At 43.1% G+C, this 17,904-nt stretch overlaps 1 long non-coding RNA gene across 4 annotated transcripts in view; it reads left to right on the top strand.

Annotated features, from left to right (window-relative positions):
* Positions 1–17,904, top strand: part of LOC101120681 (uncharacterized) — a 71,319-nt gene that overhangs the window by 45,713 nt on the left and 7,702 nt on the right. For all 4 annotated transcript variants that reach the window (XR_003590974.3, XR_009595741.1, XR_009595742.1 and 1 more), the window contains one exon: positions 7,978–14,306. This is a non-coding gene — a long non-coding RNA (uncharacterized LOC101120681). The remainder of the gene's footprint in view (positions 1–7,977; positions 14,307–17,904) is intronic.

Genomic DNA, 17,904 nt, shown 5'->3' with positions numbered 1-17,904 from the left:
TCTTTACATCAGGTGGTCAAAGTATTTGAACTTCAGCATCAGTCCTTCCAATGAATATTCAGGGTTGATTTCCTGTAGGATTGACTGGTTTGATCTCCTTGCAGTCCAAGGGACTCTCAAGAGTCTTCTTCAGCAGCACAGTTCAAAGGCATCAGTTCTTCGGTGCTCACCCTATTTTACTGTCCAACTCTCACATCCATACATGACTCTGGATATTTCACAATAAAGGTTTAATTCATGTCTTTTGCTCACTTTTGCTTGAGGCATGTGTTTTTTTTTTTTTTTTTCTTACTGATTGCCAAGAGTTCTTTAAGAATTTTGGCTATGATTGCAAATATATTTTCTCATTCAGTAACTTGCTTTTCTATGCTTTTAATAACGTCCTTTGATGAACAGAATATTTAAATTTTAAGGGAGTCTGCATTATCACTCTTTTCCTCTAGGGATAATCTTCTGTGTTTCCTATTTGAGAAGTCTTTGCCTGTCCCAAGGTCATGACAAATTATATGTCTTATTCTAGAAGTTGTATATGGAGAAGGCACTGGCATCCCACTCCACTACTCTTGCCTGGAAAATCCCATGTACGGAGGAGCCTGGTAGGCTGCAGTTCATGGGGTCACTAAAAGTTGGACACAACTAAGCAACTTCACTTTCACTTTTCACTTTCTTTCATTGGAGAAGGAAATGGCAACCCACTTCATTGTTCTTGCCTGGAGAATCCCAGGGATGGGGGAGCCTGGTGGGCTGCCGCCTATGGGGTCGCACAGAGTCGGACACGACTGAAGCGACTTAGCAGCAGCAGTAGCTATAAGCATGGCTGTAAGCATGTGAAAAGATGCTTGACATCACTATTCACCAGGGAAATACAGTTCTCTGCCCTGATGGATACCTAATATTCTAGGAGGAAAGACTGACCTGAAGCAAGCTTTGGGATGGAGATGCTAGGAAAGGGACATACAGTCTAAAGTAGGAAGTCTAACCTAGTCTCGGGGATTGCAAAGAGCTTCATGAAGCACTTTCAGACTCTAGGGAAGCTGGTGCTCGTTGCAACTATGGAAGCTGTGCCCTCTAGAGCCTGCTCACCACAAGAGAAGCCAGCTTGCTGCAACTAGAGAAAGCCCCCATGTAGCAACAAAGACCCAGTGCGGCCAAAATATATTTTAAAAATTAAAAATATAGAAAAGGGACAACTGTCTCCTTTTGGTAAGATCTGTGGATAAGAAGTAGAAGTGAAACTAGGTAGCAGCTCTCCAGGGGCCTAGTCTTTTACTATCCTATATTCTATGCTCTTTTTTGATCTCAGACTAAAGTGAAAAACAGGCCTTGGGTTAGAAGTGAAATTTAAGAGAAGAGCTGCCCTCCTTTCCGCCCTTCCTGGAACCATGCCATAAACTGGAGAAAATGGAGGGCTGACTGTGCATGGACTCGTGGCTGAGTCCTTTAGAAGAACCTATCTTTGTAAGGGATGCCCTCACAACAAGACTTTTTAATCCCTTTCATTGATTTTACCTAGAAATATTTTTTGAGGCAAAAGCCAAAATCCCTCAAATAATGGGTTTCCACAAGGCCCACCAGGAATTCTGTGAAAGGATAAATGCCACCTAGGAGAGTTATAAAAGTCACTTGGTCTGTTTCCAGAACAGAGTGCCCAGAATTAGTAAATTGGAAAGCGGAGAGGTTTTCCAGGACAGACAATTGTTTTTTTGAGATGGAAAAAAAAAAAAAAAACCCACCAAGAGTTCTAAACCTATCACTTCTTGAAAGTCCATGCTATATTCCTTGCCCTCATTTTTCTAGATTCACTGACTCTCAGCCCATGGGAATTTGCCTTCTGTACCTACTACTCTATGGAAACTGCCCCTGTCCAGCTCATCAATGACTACTTTTTTTTTTTTTTTTGGCAAACCCAGCAGCTTTCTTTTGGTGCTCATCCAAAACCAAGGATCTTTCCTGAAGAATACCTCTGCTTTTAAAATTACCAATCCTGGGCACTGAGCTATGGAAACAGACTGATTTTCATAACTCTCTGTGGTGACACTTAGTGTTTCACAGAATTCCAAGTGGGTCTGGTGGGAAAGCATTATATGAGGATTTTTTGCTCTGTTCATTTTCATTCTATTGACCTTCCTCTCTTGCACAAGAGAAACTTCCAGAGTTCTCTTCTCCATGGCTTGGTGATGTTCCGCATTCCAGGTTCTCCTTTTATTTTCCCATGTCTAATTGGCTTCTCTTGCTTTGCATCCCATTAAACACTGAAAAATTCTTTTTTTTCCCCTTCTTTTTTAATATAAAATTTATTTTAATTGGAGGTTAATTACTTTACAATATTGTATTGGTTTTGCCATACATCAACATGAATCTGCCACAGGTATACACGTGTTCCCCATCCTGAACCCCCTTCCCTTCTCCCTCCCCGTACCATCCCTCTGGGTCATCCCAGTGCACCAGCCACAAGCATCCAGTATCATGCATCAAACCTGGACTGGAGATTTGTTTCATATATGATATTATACATGTTTCAATGCCACTCTCCCAAATCATCCCACCCTCTCCCTCTCCCACAGAGTCCAAAAGACTGTTCTATACATCTGTGTCTCTTTTGCTGTCTCGCATACAGGGTTATCGTTACCATCTTTCTAAATTCCATATATATGCGTTAGTATACTGTATTGGTGTTTTTCTTTCTGACTTACTTCACTCTGTATAATAGGCTCCAGTTTCATCCACCTCATTAGAACTGATTCAAATGTATTCCTTTTAATGGCTGAGTAATACTCCATTGTGTATATGTACCACAGCTTTCTTACCCATTCATCTGCTGATGAATGGGACATCTAGGTTGCTTCCATGTCCTGGCTATTATAAACAGTGCTGTGATGAACACTGGGGTACATGTGTCTCTTTCAATTCTGGTTTCCTCGGTGTATATGCCCAGAAGTGGGATTGCTGGCTCATAAGGCAGTTCTATTTCCAGGTTTTTAAGGAATCTCCACACTGTTCTCCATAGTGGCTGTATTAGTTTGCATTCCCACTAACAGTGTAAGAGGGTTCCCTTTTCTCCACACCCTCTCCAGCATTTGTTGCTTGTAGACTTTTGGATCACAGACATTCTGACTGGTGTGAAGTGGTACCTCACTGTGGTTTTGATTTGCATTTCTCTGATAATGAGTGGTGTTGAGCATTTTTCATGTGTTTGTTAGCCATCTGTATGTCTTCTTTGGAGAAATATCTGTTTAGTTCTTTGGCCCACTTTTTGATTGGGTCGTTTATTTTTCTGGAATTGAGCTGCATAAGTTGCTTGTATATTTTTGAGATTAGTTGTTTGTCAGTTGCTTCATTTGCTATTATTTTCTCTCATTCTTAAGGCTGTCTTTTCACCTTGCTTATAGTTTCCTTTGTTGTGCAGAAGCTTTTAAGTTTAATTAGGTCCCATTTGTTTATTTTTGCTTTTACTTCCAATATTCTGGGGGGTGGGTCATAGAGGATCCTGCTGTGATGTATGTCGGAGAGTGTTTTGCCTATGTTCTCCTCTAGGCGTTTTATAGTTTCTGGTCTTACATTTAGATCTTTAGTCCATTTTGAGTTTATTTTTTTAAAATTATTTATATATATTCTTTTTACTTTTGAGTTTATTTGTGTGTATGGTGTTAGAAAGTGTTCCAGTTTCATTCTTTTACAAGTGGTTGACCAGTTTTCCCAGCACCACTTGTTAAAGAGATTGTCTTTAATCCATTGTATATTCTTGTCTCCTTTGTCAAAGATAAGGTGTCCATAGCTGTGTGGATTTATCCCTGGGCTTACTATTTTGTTCCATTGATCTATATTTCTGTGTTTGTGCCAGCACCATACTGTCTTGATGACTGTGGCTTTGTAGTAGAGCCTGAAGTCAGGCAGGTTGATTCCTCTAGTTCCATTCTTCTTTTTCAAGATTGCTTTGGCTATTCAAGGTTTTTTGTATTTCCATACAAATTGTGAAATTATTTGTTCTAGCTCTGAAAAATACCACTGGTAGCTTGATAGGCATTGCACTGAATCTATAGATTGCTTTGTGTAGTATACTCATTTTCACTATATTGAGTCTTCCAATCCCTGAACATGGTATATTTCTCCATCTATTAGTGTCCTCTTCGATTTCTTTCACCAGTGTTTCATAGTTTTCTATATATAAGTCTTTAGTTTCTTTAGGTAAATATATTCCTAAGTATTTTATTCTTTTCATTGCAATGGTGAATGGAATTGTTTCCTTAATTTCTCTATTTTCTCATTATTAGTGTATAGGAATGCAAGGGATTTCTGTGTGTTGATTTTATACCCTGCAACTTTACTATATTCATTGATTAGCTCTAGTAATTTTCTGGTGGATTCTTCAGGGTTTTCTATGTAGAGGATCATGTCATCTGCAAACAGTGAGAGTTTTACTTCTTCTTTTCCAATTTGGATTCCTTTTATTTCTTTTTCTGCTCTGATTGCTATGGCCAAAACCTCCAAAACTATGTTGAATAGTAGTGGTGAAAGTGGGCACCCTTGTCTTGTTCCTGACTTTAGGGGAAATGCTTTCAATTATTCACCATTGAGGATAATGTTTGCTGTGGATTTGTCATATATAGCTTTTATTATGGTGAGGTATGTTCCTTCTATTCCTGCTTTCTGGAGAGTTTTTATCATAAATGGATGTTGAATTTTGTCAAAAGCTTTCTCTGCATCTATTGAGATAATCATATGGTTTTTATTTTCAACTTGTTAATGTGGTGTATTACATTGATTGATTTGTGGATATTGAAGAATCCTTGCATCCCTGGGATAAAGCACACTTGGTCATGGTGTATGATCTTTTTAATATGTTGTTGGATTCTGATTGCTAGAATTTTGTTAAGGATTTTTGCATCTACGTTTATCAGTGATATTGGCCTGTAGTTTTCTTTTTGTGGCATCTTTGTCAGGTTTTGGTATTAGGATGATGGTGGCCTCATAGAATGAGTTTGGAAGTTTACCTTCCTCTGCAATTTCTGGAAGAGTTTGAGGAGGATAGGTGTTAGTTCTTCTCTAAATTTTTGGTAGAATTCAGCTGTGAAGCCGTCTGGACCTGGGCTTTTGTTTGCTGGAAGATTTCTGAATACAGTTTCAATTTCTGTGCTTGTGATGGGTCTGTTAAGATTTTCTATTTCTTCCTGGTTCAGTTTTGGAAAGCTGTACTTTTCTAAGAATTTGTCCATTTCTTCCACGTTGACCATTTTATTGGCATATAATTGCTGATAGTAGTCTCTTATGATCCTTTGTATTTCTGTGTTGTCTGTTGTGATCTCTCCATTTCCATTTCTAATTTTATTGATTTGATTTTTCCCCCTTTGTTTCTTGATGAGTCTGGCTAATGGTTTGTCAATTTTACTTATCCCTTCAAAGAACCAACTTTTGGCTTTGTTGATTTTTGCTATGAATTTTGCTCTTTTGTTTCGTTTGCATTTATTTCTCCCCTAATTTTTAAGATTTCTTTCCTTCTACTAACCCTGGGGTTCTTCATTTCTTCCTTTTCTAGTTGCTTTAGGTGTAGAGCTAGGTTATTTATTTGACTTTTTTCTTGTTTCTTGAGGTATGCCTGTATTGCTATGAGCTTTCCCCTTAGCATTGCTTTTACAGTGTCCCACAGGTTTTGGGTTGTTGTGTTTTCATTTTCATTTGTTCCTATGCATATTTTGATTTCCTTTTGGATTTCTTCTGTGATTTGTTGGTTATTCAGCAGCATGTTGTTCAGCCTCCATATGTTGGAATTTTTAACAGTTTTTCTCCTTTAATTGAGATCTAATCTTACTGCCTTTGGTCAGAAAAGATGCTTGGAATGATTCCAATTTTTTTGAATTTACCAAGGCTAGATTTATGGGTCAGGATGTGATCTATCCTGGAGAAGGTTCCATGTGAGCTTGAGAAAAAGGTGAAATTCATTGTTTTGGGGTGAAATATCGTATAGATATCAATTAGGTCTAACTGGTTTATTGTATCATTTAAAGTTTGTGTTTCCTTGTTAATTTTCTGTTTAGTTGATCTATCCATCGGTGTGAGTGGGGTATTAAAGTCCCCCACTATTATTGTGTTATTGTTAATTTCCCCTTTCATACTTGTTAGCATTTGTCTTACATATTGTGGTGCTCCTATGTTGGGTGCATATATATTTATAATTGTTATATCTTCTTCTTGGATTGATCCTTTGATCGTTATGTAGTGTCCTTCTTTGTCTCTTTTCACAGCCTTTGTTTTAAAGTCTATTTTATCTGATATGAGTATTGCTACTCCTGCTTTCTTTTGGTCTCTATTTGCATGGAATATCTTTTTCCAGCCCTTCACTTTCAGCCTGTATGTGTCCCGTTTTGAGGTGGGTCTCTTGTAGACAACATATATAGGGGTCTTGTTTTTGTATCCATTCAGCCAGTCTTTGTCTTTGGTTGGGGCATTCAACCCATTTATGTTTAAGGTAATTATTGATAAGTATGATCCCATTGTCACTTCCTTTATTGTTTTGGGTTTGAGTTTATACCCCCTTTTTGTGTTTTCTGTCTAGAGAATATCCTTTAGCATTTGTTGGAGAGCTGGTTTGGTGGTGCTGAATTCTCTCAGCTTTTGCTTGTCCGTAAAGCTTTTGATTTCTCCTTCATATTTGAATGAGATCATTGCTGGGTACAGTTATCTGGGCTGTAGGTTATTTTCTTTCATCACTTTAAGTATGTCTTGCCATTCCCTCCTGGCCTGAAGAGTTTCTATTGAAAGATCAGCTGTTGTCCTTATGGGAATCCCCTTGTGTGTTATTTGTTGTTTTTCCCTTGCTGCTTTTAATATTTGTTCTTTGTGTTTGATCTTTGTTAATTTGATTAATATGTGTCTTGGGGTGTTTCACCTTGGGTTTATCCTGTTTGGGACTCTCTGGGTTTCTTGGACTTGGGTGATTATTTCCTTTCCCATTTTAGGGACGTTTTCAACTATTATCTCCTCAAGTATTTTCTCATGGTCTGTCTTTCTGTCTTCTTCTTCTGGGACTCCTATGATTTGAACGTTGGAGCATTTAACACTGTCCTGGAGGTCTCTGAGATTGTCCTCATTTCTTTTAATTCATTTTTCTTTTTTCCTCTCTGATTCATTTATTTCTACCATTCTATCTTCTACTTCACTAATCCTATCTTCTGCCTCCGTTATTCTGCTATTTGTTGCCTCCAGAGTGTTTTTGATCTCATTTATTGCATTATTCATTATATATTGACTCTTTTTTATTTCTTCTAGGTCCTTGTTAAACCTTTCTTGCATCTTCTCAATCCTTGTCTCCAGGCTATTTTTCTGTGATTCCATTTTGATTTCAAGATTTTGGATCATTTTCACTATCATTATTCAGAATTCTTTATCAGGTAGATTCCCTATCTCTTCCTCTTTTGTTTGGTTTAGTGGGCATTTATCCTGTTCCTTTACCTGCTGGGTATTCCTCTGTCTCTTCATTTTGTTTATATTGCTGAATTTGGGGTGGCCTTTCTGTTTCCTGGCAGTTTGTGGGGTTCTCTTTATTGTGGAGTTTCCTTGCTGTGGGTGGGGTTGTACAGGTGGCTTGTCAAGGTTTCTTGTTAGGGAAGCTTGTGTTGGTGTTCTGGTGGGTGGAGCTGGTTTTCTTCTCTCTGGAGTGCAATGAAGTGTCAAGTAATTAGTTATGAGATGTCAATGGTTTTGGAGAAAATTCGGGCAGCCTGTATATTGGAGCAAGGGGCTGTGTTCCTGTGTTATTGGAGAATTTGTATGCTATGTCTTGCTCTGGCCCTTGGGTGGTGCTTGGTTTCAGTGTAGGTATGGAGGCATTTGATGAGCTCCTGACCTGCCTCTTGAGAAATCTGTACACAGGTCAGGAAGCAACAGATAGAACTGGACATGGAACAGCAGACTGGTTCTAAATAGGAAAAGGAGTATGTCAAGGCTGTATATTGTTACCCTGCTTATTTAACTTATATGCAGAGTACATCATGAGAAATGCTGGACTGGAAGAAACACAAGCTGGAATCAAAATTGCCAGGAGAAATATCAGTAACCTCAGATACGCAGATGACACCACCCTTATGGCAGAAAGTGAAGAGGAGCTAAAAAGCCTCTTGATGGAAGTGAAAGAGGAGAGCAAAAAAGTTGGCTTAAAGCTCAACATTCAGAAAACGAAGATCATGGCATCTGGTCCCATCACTTCATGGGAAATAGATGGGGAAACAGTGGAAACAGTGTCACACTTTATTTTGAGAGTCTCAAATCACTGCAGATGGTGACTGCAGCCATGAAATTGAAAGATGCTTGCTCCTTGGAAGAGAAGTTACGACCAACCTAGATAGCATATTCAAAATCAGAGACATTACTTTGCCGACTAAGGTCCGTCTAGTCAAGGCTATGGTTTTTCCAGTGGTCATGTATGGATGTGAGAGTTGGACTGTGAAGAAAGCTGAGCACCGAAGAATTGATGCTTTTGAACTGTGGTGTTGGAGAAGACTCTTGAGAGTCCCTTGGACTGCTAGGAGATCCAACCAGTCCATTCTGAAGGAGATCAGCCCTGGGATTTCTTTGGAAGGAATGATGCTAAAGCTGAAACTCCAGTACTTTGGCCACCTCATGTGAAGAGTTGACTCATTGGAAAAGACTCTGATGCTGGGAATGGTTGGGGGCAGGAGGAGAAGGGGACGACAGAGGATGAGATGGCTGGATGGCATCACTGACTCAATGGACGTGAGTATGAGTGAATTCCAGGAGTTGGTGGTGGACAGGGAGGCTGGGCGTGCTGCAATTCATGGGGTCGCAAAAAGTCAGACAGGACTGAGAGACTGAACTGAACTGCACTGTCAATTAATGTTCCCTGGAGTCAGGAGTTCTCTGGTGTCTCAGGATTTCGACTTAAGCCTTCTGCTTCTGGTTTTCAGTCTTATTTTTACAGTAGTCTCAAGACTTCTCCTTCTATACAGCACTGTTAATAAAACATCTAGGTTAAAGATGAAAAGTTTTTCCACAGTGAGGGACACCCAGAGAGGTTCACAGAGTTACATGGAGAAGAGAAGAGGGAGAAGGGAGTTAGAGGTGACCTGAATGAGATGAGGTGGAATCAACAGAGGAGAGAGCAAGCTAGCCAGTAATCACTTCATATGTGCACTCCACAACTGGACCGCTCAGAGATGTTCATGGAGTTATACAGAGAAGAGAAGAGGGAGGAAGGAGACAGAGGTGGCCACGAGGATAAAAGGGGGGAATCAAAAGGAGAGAGACAGATTGAGCCAGTAATCAGTTCCCCTGGGAGGAGCAGCCTGAGGGGTGGTGGCTGCGCAGGCACAGGAGGGCCTAGAGGAGCTATCCCATGTTGAAGGTCAGGAACAGCAGCAGTAAAGGGGTACCCCTCGTCCAAGGTAAGGAGCAGCGGCTGTGCTTTGGTGGAGCAGCCATGAAGAGATACACCATGCCCAAGGTAAAAGAAACCCAAGTAAGATGGTAGGTGTTGCAAGATGGCATCAGAGGGCAGACACACTGAAACCATAATCACAGAAAACTAGTCAAACTAATCACACTAGGACCACAGCCTTGTCTAACTCAATGAAACCAAGCCATGCCCATGGGAAACCCAAGATGGGCAGGTCACGGTGGAGAGGTCTGACAGAGCATGGTCCACTGGAGAAGGGAATGGCAAGCCACTTTAGTATTCTTGTCTTGAGAACCCCATGAACAGTATGAAAAGGCAAAGTGTTAGGATAACAAAAGAGAAACTCCCCAGGTCATTAGGTGCCCATTATGCTACTAGAGATCAGTGGAGAAATAATTCCAGAAAGAATGAAGGGATGGAGCCAAAGCAAAAACAATACCCAGTTGTGGATGTGACTGGTGATAGATGCAAGATCTGATGCTGTAAAGAGCAATACTGCATAGGAACCTGGAATATCAGGTCCATGAATCAAGGCAAATCGGAAGTGGTCAAACAAGAAATGGCAAGGGTGAACGTCGACATCTAGGAATCAGTGAACTAAAATGGACTGGAATGGGTGAATTTAACTCAGATGACCGTTATATCTACTACTGTGGGCAGGAATCCCTTAGAAGAAATGGAGTAGCCATATAGGTCAACAAAAGAGTCCAAAATGAGGTACTTGGATGCAATCTCAAAAATGACAGAATGATCTCTGTTCGTCTCCAAGGCAAACCATTCAATATCATAGTTATCCAAGTCTATGCCCCAACCAGTAATGCTAAAGAAGCTGAACTTGAACAGTTTTATGAAGACCTACAAGACCTTGTAGAACTAACACCCAAAAAAGATGTCCTTCTCATTATAGGGGACTGGAATGCAAAAGTAGGAAGTCAAGAAACACCTGGAGTAACAGGCACATTTGGCCTTGGAATGCAGAATGAAGCAGGGCAAAGACTAATAGAGTTTTGCCAAGAAAATGCATTGGTCATAGCAAACACCCTCTTCCAACAACACAAGAGAAGACTCTACACATGGACATCACCAGATGGTCAACACCGAAATCAGATTGATTATATTCTTTGCAGCCAAAGATGGAGAAGCTCTATACAGTCTGCAAAAACAAGACCGGGAGCTGACTGTGGCTCAGATCATGAACTCCTTATTACCAAATTCAGACTCAAATTGAAGAAAGTAGGGAAAACCACTAGACCATTCAGGTATGACCTAAATCAAATCCCTTATGATTATGCAGTGGAAGTGAGAAATAGATTTAAGGGCCTAGATCTGATAGATAGAGTGCCTGATGAACTATGGAATGAGGTTCGTGACATTGTACAGGAGACAGGGATCAAGACCATCTCCGTGGAAAAGAAATGCAAAAAGCAAAATGGCTGTTTGAGTAGGCCTTACAAATAGCTGTGAAAAGAAGAGAGGTGAAAAGCCAAGGAGAAAAGGAAAGATATAAGCATCTGAATGCAGAGTTCCAAAGAATACTAAGAAGAGATAAGAAAACCTTCCTCAGCAATCAATGCAAAGAAATAGAGGAAAACAACAGAATGGGAAAGACCAGAGATCTCGTCAAGAAAATTAGAGATACCAAGGGAATATTTCATGCAAAGATGGGCTCGATAAAGGACAGAAATGGTCTGGACCTAACAGAAGCAGAAGATATTAAGAAGAGGTGGCAAGAATACACATAAGAATTGTACAAAAAAGATCTTCACGACCCAGATAGTCATGATGATGTGATCACTAATCTAGAGCCAGACATCTTGGAAAGTGAAGTCAAGTGGGCCTTAGAAAGCATCACTACAAACAAAGCTAGTGGAGGTGATGGAATTCCAGTTGAGCTGTTTCAAATCCTGAAAGATGATGCTGTGAAAGTGCTGCACTCAACATGCCAGCAAATCTGGAAAACTCAGCAGTGGCCACAGGACTGGAAAAGGTCAGTTTTCATTCCAATTCCAAAGAAAGGCAATGCCCAAGAATGCTCAAACTACCACACAATTGCACTTATCTCACCTGCTAGTAAAGTAATGCTCAAAATTCTCCAAGCCAGGCTTCAGCAATACATGAACCGTGAACTCCCTGATGTTCAAGGTGGTTTTAGCAAAGGCAGAGGAACCAGAGATCAAATTGCCAACATCCGCTGGATCATGGAAAAAGCAAGAGAGTTCCAGAAAAACATCTATTTCTGCTTTATTGACTATGCCAAAGCCTTTGACTGTGTGGATCACAATAAACTGTGGAAAATTCTGAAAGAGATGGGAATACCAGACCACCTGACCTGCCTCTTGAGAAATCTGTATGCAGGTCAGGAAGCAACAGTTAGAACTGGACATGGAACAACAGATTGGTTCAAATTAGAAAAGGAGTACGTCAAGGCTGTATATCATCACCCTGCTTATTTAGCTTATATGCAGAGTACATCATGAGAAACGGTGGACTGGAAGAAACACAAGCTGGAATCAAGATTGCCAGGAGAAATATCAATCACCTCATATATGCAGATGACACCACCCTTATGGCAGAAAGTGAAGAGGAGCTAAAAAGCCTCTTGATGGAAGTGAAAGAGGAGAGTGAAAAAGTTGGCTTAAAGCTCAACATTCAGAAAATGAAGATCATGGCATCTGGTCCCATCACATCATGGGAAATAGATGGGAAACAGTGGAAACAGTGTCACACTTTATTTTGGGTGTCTCCAAAATCACTGCAGATGGTGATTGCAGCCATGAAATTGAAAGATGCTTGCTCCTTGGAAGAGAAGTTACGACCAACCTAGATGTATATTCAAAAGCAGAGACATTACTTTGCCGACTAAGGTCCATCTAGTCAAGACTATGGTTTTTCCAGTGGTCATGTATGGATATGAGAGTTGGACTGTGAAGAAGGCTGAGCGCTGAAGAATTGATGCTTTTGAAGTGTGGTGTTGGAGAAGACTCTTGAGAGTCCCTTGGACTGCAAGGAGATCCAACCAGTCCATTCTGAAGGAGATAAGCACTCGGATTTCTTTGGAAGGAATGATGCTAAAGCTGAGGCTCCAGTACTTTGGCCACCTCATGTGAAGAGTTGACTCATTGGAAAAGACTCTGATGCTGGGAATGGTTGGGGGCAGGAGGAGAAGGGGACGACAGAGGATGAGATGGCTGGATGGCATCATGGACTCAATGGACATGAGTCTGAGTGAACTCCGGGAAATGGTGATGGACAGGGAGGCCTGGCGTGCTGCGATTCATGGGGTTGCAAAGAGTCGGACAAGACTGAGCGACTGAACTGACCTGAACTGTACTAAGTGTTCTCCACCATCTGGAAGACTCAGAGATTCATAGAGTTGGGTAGAGAAGAGAGGGGGTAGGGAGGAGACAGAGGTGACCTGGTGGAGAAAAAGGAGAGTCCAAAGGGGGAGAGAGCAGTAAAGCTAGTAATCTCACTCCCAAGGAAAAATGGGTACTGAAGACTGGGTTCTTATAGGTACAAAATTGATAACAAATACCAAAAAACAAAGATTAAAATGTAGAGTCAAGTCTGGAATTTCAAAAATACAATATTAAAGAAAAGAAGAGAAAAAAGAAAGAATTTAAAAAAAGTCACAATAATTATATAACATATATATATGAAGTTTGCTTTAAAAAATAGGGTCTTTTTTTTTGCAAAGTAATAGTAGGTTATAAAAGTGAAAATTAGAGGAGTAATAGAGGACTTAAAATTTTTAAAAAATTAATTAAAAAATGATCGTAAAAATAGTAAAAATATATCTAGGACTTTCTCTGGTATTGTTGTGGGTATTGTGGGGTCAGTTCATTTTTGGATAGTTCCTTGGTCTGGCTTATATTTCTCAAGATCAATAGGCCCCTTCCTGTGTGGTTGGTACTAACGGCAGGGTTTTAATCTATTGCACCTGTCACTTCCAAGGCAGTTCCCTCCGTTTTAGCTCTTCTGTTTCCTGGTCTCTTCAGTGTCTGATTTCCACCTGACACAAAGGGGGCGGTGGTGGACACTTTTTTTAGGCTCACTTGCTCAGTCGTGCTGTGGGGAGGGAGGGACACTGCAAACAAATACACTGGCGTGTGCTTGCAGTGTCTCAGCCACACTGGCCTTGCCCCCATTCACCCCATGTGTGCCCTCCCTGCCCACACTGCTCAGGCTCTACGTTGTTCCACTGGGAACCGTCCGAGGCTGGCCCTGGGCTGCATGCACCTCCCAGACCTAAGCCACTCAGGTTCAGGCACTCGGGTAGTCCTCAGAGGTGCAGACTCGGTTGGGCATGCGTTTTGTGCCCTTCCCAGGTCGGAGCAGCTCAGGTGATGAGGTGTTGAGCCGGCTCACTAAGTGCAAGGCGGCTGCCAGCCAGCCGGCTCACTAAGTGCAAGGCGGCAGCCAGCCAGCCAGCCGGCTCACTAAGCGTGGCCGAGAGGAGCTACCCCAAGTCCGAGGTCACGGGCAGCGGCCTAGAGTGCCATGCTGCTACGGTGCAGGAACAGCCGAGAGGAGCTACCCTGCGTCCGAGGTCAGTGGCAGCGGCTGGGAGGAGCTACCCCGCGTCCGAGGTCAGAGGCGGCGGCCGAGAGGAGCTAACCTGCGTTGGAGGTCAGTGGCGGCCGGGAGGAAACACCTGGTGTTCGAGATCAGGGCGGCGGCCGGGAGGAGCTACCCCACATCCGAGGTCAGTGACGGCGGCTGGGAGGAGCTACCCTGCCTCCGAGGTCAGTGGCAGCCGGGAGGAGACACCCAGTGTCCGAGATCAGGGCGGCAGCTGGGAGGAGCTACCCCGCGTCCGAGGTCAGGGGCGGGGGCCAGGAGGAGACACCCCGAGTCTGAGGTCAGGGACGGCGGCCGAGAGGAGCTACCCGAGTCCGAGGTCAGTGGCGGCCGGGAGGAGACACCCGGTGTCCGAGATCAGGGCGGCAGCCGGGAGGAGCTACCCGGAGTCTGAGGTCAGGGGCGGGGGCTGGCAGGAGACACCCCGAGTCCGAGGTCAGGGGCGGCAGCCGAGAGGAGCTACCCCGAGTCCGAGGTCAGGGGTGGCTGGGAATAAACACCCTGTGTCCAGGATCAGGGGCGGGGGCCGGGAGGAGGCACCGCGAGTCCGAGGTCAGGGGCGGGGGCCGGGAGGAGGCACCCCGAGTCTGAGGTCAGGGGCGGTGGCCGAGAGGAGCTACCCCGAGTCCGAGGTCAGGGGCGGCTGGGAAGAAACACCCGTGTCGGAGACCAGGGCGGCGGCTGGGAGGAGCTACCCCGCGTCCAGGGGCGGGGGCCGGGAGGAGACACCTGGTGTCCAAGATCAGGGCGGAGGCCGGGAGGAGCTACCCCGTCAGAGGTCAGTGGCGGCGGTTGGGAGAAGCTACCCCATGTCCGGGGTCAGGGGCAGCCAGGAAAAGCCACCTCGCGCCCGAGGCCAGGGACGGTGACCTTGAGAGCCACCCTGAGCCTGAGGCCAGGGGCGGCAGCTGGGAGGAGCCACCCACGCCCGAGGCCAGGGCCGGCAGCCAGAGGAGCAACCCGAGGAGTGGTGGCTGTGCAGCACAGGAGGGCCTAGAGGAGCTATCCCACGTTGAGGGTCAGGAACGGTGGCGATAGGGAGATACCCCTCGTCCAAGGAAAGGAGCAGCGGCTGTGCTTTGCTGGAGCAGCCGTGAAGAGATACTCCACACTCAAGGTAAGAGAAACCCAAGAAAGATGGTAGGTGTTGCAAGAGGGCATCAGAGGGCAGACACACTGAAACCATACCCACAGAAAACTAGTCAATCTAATCACACTAGGACCACAGCCTTGTCTAACTCAATGAAACCAAGCGATGCCTACGGGGCAACCCAAGACGGGCAGGTCATGGTGGAGAGGTCTGACAGAGCATGGTCCACTGGAGAAAGGAATGGCAAGCCACTTCAGTATTCTTGCCTTGAGAACCCCATGAACAGTATGAAAAGGCAAAATGATAGGATACCAAAGAGGAACTCCCCAGGTCATTAGGTGCCCAATATGCTACTGGAGATCAGTGGAGAAATTACTCCAGAAAAAATTAAGGGATGGAGCCAAAGCAAAAATAATACCCAGTTATGGATGTGACTGGTGATAGAAGCAAGATCTGATGCTGTAAAGAGCAATATTGCATAGGAACCTGGAATGTCAGGTCCATGAATCAAGGCAAATTGGAAGTGGTCAAACAAGAGATGGCAAGGGTGAACGTCGACATTCTAGGAATCAGCGAACTAAAATGGACTGGAATGGGTGAATTTAACTCAGATGACCGTTATATCAGGAATCCCTTAGAAGAAATGGAGTAGCCGTCATGGTCAACAAAAGAGTCCGAAATGCAGTACTTAATGCAATCTCAAAAATGACAGAATGATCTCTGTTCATCTCCAAGGCAAACCATTCAATATCACAGTTATCCAAGTCTATGCCCCAACCAGTAATGCTAAAGAAGCTGAACTTGAATGGTTCTATGAAGACCTACAAGACCTTTTAGAACTAACACCCAAAAAAGATGTCCTTCTCATTATAGGGGACTGGAATGCAAAAGTAGGAAGTCAAGAAACACCTGGAGTAACAGGCACATTTGGCCTTGGAATGCAGAATGAAGCAGGGCAAAGACTAATAGAGTTTTGCCAAGAAAATGCATTGGTCATAGCAAACACCCTCTTCCAACAACACAAGAGAAGACTCTACACATGGACTTCACCAGATGGTCAACACCGAAATCAGATTGATTATATTCTTTGCAGCCAAAGATGGAGAAGCTTCATATAGTCAAAAAAAAAACAAGACTGGGAGCTGACTGTGGCTCAGATCATGAACTCCTTATTGCCAAATTCAGACTTAAATTGAAGAAAGTAGGGAAAACCACTAGACCATTCAGGTATGACCTAAATCAAATCCCTTATGATTATGCAGTGGAAGTGAGAAATAGATTTAAGGGCCTAGATCTGATAGATAGAGTGCCTGATGAACTATGGAATGAGGTTCGTGACATTGTACAGGAGACAGGGATCAAGACCATCCCCGTGGAAAAGAAATGCAAAAAAGCAAAATGGCTGTCTGGGAGGCCTTACAAATAGCTGTGAAAAGAAGAGAGGTGAAAAGCCAAGGAGAAAAGGAAAGATACAAGCATCTGAATGCAGAGTTCCAAAGAATACCAAGAAGAGATAAGAAAGCCTTCCTCAGCGATCAATGCAAAGAAATAGAGGAAAAGAACAGAATGGGAAAGACTAGAGATCTCTTCAAGAAAGTTAGAGATACCAAGGGAATATTTCATGCAAAGATGGGCTCGATAAAGGACAGAAATCATCTGGACCTAACAGAAGCAGAAGATATTAAGAAGAGGTGGCAAGAATACACGGAAGAACTGTCCAAAAATATCTTCACGACCCAGATAGTCATGATGATGTGATCACTAATCTAGAGCCAGACATCTTGGAATGTGAAGTCAAGTGGGCCTTAGAAAGCATCACTACAAACAAAGCTAGTGGAGGTGATGGAATTCCAGTTGAGCTGTTTCAAATCCTGAAAGATGATGCTGTGAAAGTGCTGCACTCAATATGCCAGCAAATCTGGAAAACTCAGCAGTGACCACAGGACTGGAAAAGGTCAGTTTTCATTCCAATCCCAAAGAAAGGCAATGCCCAAGGATGCTCAAACTACCACACAATTGCACTCATCTCAGATGCTAGTAAAGTAATGCTCAAAATTCTCCAAGCCAGGCTTCAGCAATACATGAACCGTGAACTCCCTGATGTTCAAGCTGGTTTTAGAAAAGGCAGAGGAACCAGAGATCAAATTGCCAACATCCACTGGATCATGGAAAAAGCAAGAGAGTTCCAGAAAAACATCTATTTCTGCTTTATTGGCTATGCCAAAGCCTTTGACTGTGTGGATCACAATAAACTGTGGAAAATTCTGAAAGAGATGGGAATACCAGACCACCTGACCTGCCTCTTGAGAAATCTGTATGCAGGTCAGGAAGCAACAGTTAGAACTGGACATGGAACAAGAGACTGGTTCCAAATAGGAAAAGGAGTACGTCAAGGCTGTATATCGTCACCCTGCTTATTTAACTTCTATGCAGAGTACATCATGAGAAACGCAGGACTGGAAGAAACACAAGCTGGAATCAAGGTTGCCAGGAGAAATATCAATAACCTCAGATATGCAGATGACACCACCCTTCTGGCAGAAAGTGAAGAGGAACTCAAAGCCTCTTGATGAAAGTGAAAGAGGAGAGCGAAAAAGTTGGCTTAAAGCTCAACATTCAGAAAATGAAGATCATGGCATCTGGTCCCATCACTTCACGGGAAATAGATGGGGAAACAGTAGAAACAGTGTCAGACTTTATTTTTTGGGGTTCCAGTATCACTGCAGATGGTGACTGCAGCCATGAAATTAAAAGACGATTACTCCTTGGAAGAAAAGTTATGACCATCCTAGATAATATATTCAAAAGCAGAGACATTACTTTGCCA

The sequence above is a fragment of the Ovis aries genome, chromosome 12 (genome assembly GCF_016772045.2).
Source record: "Ovis aries strain OAR_USU_Benz2616 breed Rambouillet chromosome 12, ARS-UI_Ramb_v3.0, whole genome shotgun sequence".
Lineage (NCBI taxonomy): Eukaryota > Metazoa > Chordata > Mammalia > Artiodactyla > Bovidae > Ovis > Ovis aries.
This window is presented reverse-complemented; position numbering and strand designations above follow the sequence as displayed.